The following is a 7,207-nucleotide window of genomic DNA, read 5'->3' as shown; positions in this document are numbered from 1 at the left end:
AAGGATAGTTTGTGTGTGTGTGTGTGTGTGTGTGTGTGTGTGTGTGTGTGTGTGTGTGTGTGTGTTAGTGTGTATGTGTGTTAGTGTGTGTGTGTGTGTGTGTGTGTGTGTGTGTGTGTGTTTGTAGACCTACACTTTCGTAGCCCTGCTCTCATCATCTTCTCTCCTCCATGATCCACACTATAAACACATAAATACACATTCATAAGTTCACACTTACATATAATCAGACTGAGTGAATATTAAGCATATTTGGTGTGCTGTCCGAGGGGAGGATCCGAGCTCAGAAAATAGCCAGAGAACTCCTCCATATCCCACGCTGGGATAGGAACAGTTAGAGCTGATCAGGGTTTGATGGGCTTTTTAATCTGAAATCGATTGGATCTTCTGCAGCTTTTGAAAGCGTCTGATGAGCATCGAGCGAGGGCTTGGATCTGCTGCTGAGAGACCCTTCTGAGCAGCTGTGGTTGCTGCCTGATGAGAAAAGAATGACTGAAAAACTGTTTGCTGATTGAACCAGAACCAATGTGAGGTGATTTTGGGATCACAGATGAGTGACGGAGTGATTAGAGTCTCCTACAAATAGAGGCTCCAGAAGGGATTTAGCCTGGAAGCTCCTGAATTGGAGAAAAGAGTCTGATTCAGTTGAACTGGACACGAAAGGTTAAAAATGTAGATATAGTGTATATATATTAACACTGTTAAGGTAGGAGATAAAGGACGTGATGGAGAGCAGGGAGAAATCAGGAAAAAGCAGCTTAAACGAGAGGTAGACCGCTTTAAAACATTTCCATGCTGTGAGGAAAGACTGGAGGATTCTGGGAGAAACTGCTTGGAGGAAAGAGTGGAGAGATGCATCGAGTGAGAGGTTTCAATGGAGGTGTTACAGGAATATTACGATCTGGTTTTCCAGCGAAGCTGTCGCGGTTCAGTAAGCGTACAATACAGCAGGATTGAGGCGGTAAAGTCCTGATCCGGCTACGGTACCCTTCCTTGATAGCTGGTGGTGTGTGCTGGAGACACATCATCGGCGCCATTATACCGAAGAGAAGCGCCAGCATTGTGTTTATTATGCTCTCTGATGTAATCAAGCTCCACCAGTGAGTAGAGAGTGAAGCCTCGGCTATGCTAATAAACACACATCTTTACGGCCCCCAAACCTTACATTTAAATTCTGTTGATTTGATCACGAAATACAAACAATAAATGTGTTTTTCTGCTCTTTAATGTGGTGTAAGATCACTTTGTTCTGCTCAGTTCAAGCATGATTTTCCTCTTTTCTACTCGTTATACAGCATGAAATAAACAAGAATGATGCTGAAAACAATCAGAACAACTTCTGATTCAGAACATGTAATCGATAAATCAGTGTTTTGAAAATCATCAATAAAACAGCTTGTGAAAAGTCATAACAGTAGTAACAAACATTTTCCTCAGAAACGTCAACGATATAACTTCACTAACATTGTTTTTATTATTTTCATAAATCAGCCAGTAAAACCACAGCACACCTTTTTATTTATTTTTTTTGGAGAAGGTGGGATTTTCACTTTAATTAACTTTTATTCACGCATAATATAACACAACTGTAATCTGGTAATTAAACACTGTAATAAAACATGCTGTCATATTGACTAAATGTCTGGATGCAACACTTCACACTCTTGTACAGCGGCCCGAAACACCTGAAAACCAGTGCGGCTCCTGCAGCTGTACTGACTGAACACACTGTGCACCATGAGCTCCTGAGAAACACTTGACCTGATAATATTACAAGCAATTATGTGTATTTCTCTCATGACACTAAATATGAATGAATCATTAGTTTGAGTTTTGAGTTCTTTCACTGTAGACCAAAACACATTTGTAAAATGGTCTGGCACCGTCAGCTTTCGTAGCTAATTTAAGTTGTTGTTTTCAATCGTAAATATCCACTTCATCAGGGCTGTTTTGTTCTCTGTAGTTGTTTTCCTCTGAGCTCATGCCCTTGATGGGTGTATTTTATCATTTTATTGATTTTTATGCTGTTTTCTTTCGTTCTGTTGTTAAAAGGTTTAAAAATGTGTGACATAGCTTCGCTTCTGCTCAGTGTTGCTGTCACTGATCGTGTGTTCCTCAAGTCTTAAAGATGTGTGTAATAGTTACATACTCAAGAAAAAATATCTAACATTAACATATGTACTGAACTCAACTTTTAATTGTTGCTTTTGGACAAAAAAAAAAAAAACTGTTCAGTGCACACAGATATCCTCAAAAGCACAGAGACAGAAAACTACTACTCACATTTTAGTTGCATTTAATTTCATTTAAAAACAACAATTTAATAATTTAATTTAATCATTTAATAAACTGCATCCGCTTCACATTTAAGGCCGCAAAGAAACAAAATGTGATTATTTTAAAGGCTGATTGATTCTTTTTCTATTCCTATTTTTTAAAAAAGATATTTGACATAAAAAGACGCGCTTTTACATATAGTGCACAAGAGAAAATAATAGCTGAATTTATAAAAATGACCCTGTTCAAAGGTTTTTAATCCATTATAAAATGTAATGTTATTCCTGTGATGCAAAGCAGAATTTTCTTCACATCATTACTCAGTTTCCAGTGTCCCATGATACTTTAAAGAGATCATTACAATTTATTTGACTCTCAGAAAACATTGCTGATTATTATCAATGTTGAAAACAATTTACTACTTTATGTGCATGAAATGATGATGCACTTTATTTTTCAGGATTTTTGATAAGTTTAATGAACAGCATTTATTTGCATTTTATCCAAATGTATTAATTAAATTAGTTAATGCATTTATTAAATAAAAATCATTTTTAATATCTTCACTCATTTTTTGTCACTTTCATGCATGATGAATAAAATGATTAATTTTCTCTATATTTTTATATAATTACATCATAACGTTGAGAATTTTGGGACAGCTACCAAATCTCAAATTCTTACGATCATTCATAAAAAGTCGCTGATAAGTGGCTTGCGTTACAATGGCTGATTCTGGTGCGTTTGGCAATTTGAATCATTTGAACGCTTTAACTGTCCTGCAGATGGCGATGTGAGCTCATGCAGCGCTCTCAGGACCATTCCGTCCATGATGCTTATCTTTTCTGGTTTATTTAGGTAACAGCTTAAGGTCATTTTGTCGCGATTTCAAATCATCATGCAGTAACCAACTGAAACACCCCCTCAAAAAATAAATAAAATATGCTTCGGGATCCTCACGCGCTTAAATCACATGGAGTGTAGATCCCTTAGAGGTTGGAAAATTAGGAAATCGAGGAAAATGTTCCAAACTGGCTGATGCTGCAGAAGGAAATAACATGCATTAAGAGCCGGGGGTGAAAACCTTTGAACGGATTCATTTGTGTACATTTTTCTTATTTTGCCTAAACATAATATTTTTTTATTTAGCACTGCATCTCCCCAGAAGTCTACAGAACATACTTACATGTTTCACTGAAGACAAAATAAGTTCAATTTATACTGAAATTCAAATCAAAAGGTTTTCACACCCCCCAGCTCTTAATGCATAATTTTGAGTGAACTCAGGTTTGGATTGAAGAGCAGAATTGGGAGAGAGAAAAGCCAGAGTTCTATGGAGGCAGTGTCGCATGGATGTCGACTCGGACGCCTGGTGGTTGGGGGAGGAACACACAGAGAGAGAGGTGGAAGAAGGGAATGGAGGAGGAGCATAGGCTTGGAGCCGCTGGTGGAGGTAGCCTCACGTCAGCTTCTTTTTCGTGCAGAGGCCTGCAGGCCACAGAAGAAGAAAGCTGTAGAGAGAGCTGGAGTGAAAAAGGTTGAACAGGAGGAGGGAGGGGAGAGAGGGTTTTTGCAGCTGAGGAATCTGAGCACTGCTCAGACTCACTGATGGCTCTAATATGACTGTTTTGGAGGGTTAGCTGGCTGCAAAGAGACATTATAAAGATAAAGCTGCGCTTTGGTTATTAACTAGAGAGAAAACTGTACGTGCGCATTAATCAGCGCTTGTCTCAGCCCCTAAAAGCATGGGTCTCATCAGCTGGACCTGGTGGGGAAGGAGTAGCTTTGGGGCCAGTGGGTTGTGATGGGGATCCAAACTCATCATCAGAAGGGAAAATACTGGATTTCGGATATTGTAGTGACCGGGGTGAAAGCTGTCATGGGACGGAGGTCAGTTGGCTGTATATATACACACAACATGGCTTTTCATACCATTGCTATGCTGATGACACTCAACTATACCTCTCATGGGGCCAGTCAGTTGGCTGTATCCATACATATACCTACTTGCATCTATAGCTTGTCGCGTAACATTGACATTAAATTGCTGGATGAAGGACCATCACCTCAAACTCAACCTTGCCAAGACAGAACTGCTCCCAAATGTGGTTAACAGCTTATAACCCATCGTTTCATCTACATCATTCACACATCATGTTCAGTACGTCAGTATTAGTGTTTGACATACAGCCAGAAATCTTGGGTTATGATTGATGATCAGCTAACTTTCTCTCAGACCACATTGATAAAACTGTGTTTTCCTGCAGTGTTGCTTTATTCAACATTAAGAAGAAGATCAGGCCCTTTCTTTTTGGAACATGCTGCACAACTCCTTGTTCAAGCTCTTGTTCTGTCAGGCTGAACCATACAGCCAGACAACGCTCTCTTGGAGGTCTTCCAGCCAGTTCTATCAAACCTTTACAATTAATCAGAACAGCGGCAGCACAGTTAATTTTCTAATGAGCCGACAAAAGACACACACATCACACCTCTATTTATAAAAAAACACAGTCTATCGATCATCTACCACGCATAACAGACAAGTCAACCATGTTTGCGCCACACAACCACCACTGGCACTGCACACGAATACCTGGATTCATTGCTTCAACATGTGCACTCTAGACGCATGCATTCTACAAAACAGACAGATTTGATCCAACCACACACACACACACACACACACACACACACACAAACAACTGGGACACACACACATTCCACATCATCTACAGACACAGTCAGAATCATCTACAGATCACACAGAACAGCTGATGTCCACAGCCATCTTCAGATCATGCGGCATACACACATCTCTTCACATCTTTACCCCACACACTCACACACACACACACTCACTATTCACACAGTCAGATCATCTACAAAAAAAAAAAAAAAAAATCTACAGACAATTATCTTGAATAATCTTTTTGTATTCTATCACATTTTCTTTTCATCCTATTATACAATTATAAAAAAGATCCTCTACACACTAGCTTGCAGATCTATCTACTTTTCACATTCTATCCGTTCGTCTTTTTACATATATTCATTTAATTTACAGCTCGTTACACATGCTGCTTTGTTTAAGCTGGCTGAGACTCATTATAGCACTTAATATCATTGCTCTTTTGTTGTTTTTGTACACACACACTCCATTTGTAAGACAGCTTTCAGATAATACAGTCAGATCTGCTAAATGACTAAATCAGTTACATGTACATATACACACATACACACACAGTCAATTGAATTAATTATACAGAAACGAGCTCACACACAGTTGGATAAACTATGGAGCTTTGATCTAGATCATGAACAAGCTCCTCCCAAATGTTGTTAATAAAACAATTTAAATGTAGATCTGCATCCATTCACACACATGTTCCCGTATCTGCAGTATTAGTGTTTGGACATACTTCAGTCCATCTGCAGTTTACTAGTTTGGATCCTGCAGTTTGTGGTGTGAGCAGCTGGAACTCTCTGGACACAGTCCTGGGTGATTGTAAGGGCTCAAGATCCCAGCTCTCTCATCTCTCCCAGGTGTGAGGGTTTGAACTCAGAGCTGAAGACAAATAACAACAGCCTTCCTCTGTCACCATACAGCCAGACAACCTACAGACACACACAGACAGATCATCTACAGACACACACAGACCGATTATCTACAGACACACACAGACAGATTATCTACAGACACACATTGTCGAGATCAGTTGACTGTAACATACAGACAGACTTATATGTCTCTTACATACAGTTCAGTATCTGCGGCTGACAGTTTGGACGAGATCAGTCCATCAGAAATAAACTTTACACCAGAGTCATCTGCAGGTGTTGTTACTGTCAGATCCAGCTACTCTCAGGACCGCAGTTTGAGGATTGTAGACACTGACAGACAGATCATCTCCGAACGCACACTGAGCAGATGAGGTGCAGACAGCAAGACTGAAAGAGACAACGAATCATCTACAGACACAGAGGCAGATCATCTACAGACACAAAGGGTCAAACCATCTAGAGACACCTGCAAACAAATCATCTAGAGACACACACGGTCAAATCATCTAGAGACACACACGGTCAAATCATCTACAGACACACACGGTCAGATCATCTACAGCAGGGTTCCTCAAATCTTACCCTGGAGGGCCAATGCACTGCAGAGTTTATCTCCAACCCTGATCACACCTTAACTACAATGACACACATAATGATCCTGAAGGAACATTGATTGGCATGCTCAGGTACAGTTTGATTAGCGGTTAGATCATAAACAGACACAGGAGAAAGTGGATCTACAAGTGGGCCAGACTGAGATCCCACGATTTCTGGACACCGTCAGATCATATACAGACACACACCGTCACATCATCTACAGACACACACCGTCACATCATCTACAGACACACACACAGTCCAGATCATCTACAGACACACACGGTCCAGATCGCCATGCAGACACACAAACAGATTGTCTACAGACACACACGGACAGATCATCTACAGGCACACAGTCAGATCATCTACAGGCACACTGTCAGATCATCTACAGACACACAGTCAGATCATCTACAGGCACACACGGTCAGATCATCTACAGGCACACACAGTCAGACCATCTACAGGCACACACAGACAGATCATCTATGGACACACAGTCAGATCATCTACAGACACTGAAACAGGTCATCTACAGACACACCGCGGTCAGATCATCTACAGGCCGCACACACAGTCAGATGATTTTACATACACACACACAGACAGATCATCTACAGACACACACAGACAGATCATCTACAGACACTTTGGAGCTTTTTACACAACCGGATCATCTACAGACACACAAACAGATCGTCTACAGACACACACAGTCAGATCATCCACAGACACACAGACAGATCATCTAAAGGCACACACGGTCAGA

Source organism: Cyprinus carpio, chromosome A15 (genome assembly GCF_018340385.1).
Source record: "Cyprinus carpio isolate SPL01 chromosome A15, ASM1834038v1, whole genome shotgun sequence".
Classification (NCBI taxonomy): Eukaryota; Metazoa; Chordata; class Actinopteri; order Cypriniformes; family Cyprinidae; genus Cyprinus; species Cyprinus carpio.
The sequence above is the reverse complement of the archived record's forward strand: the minus strand, read 5'-3'. Positions refer to the sequence as shown.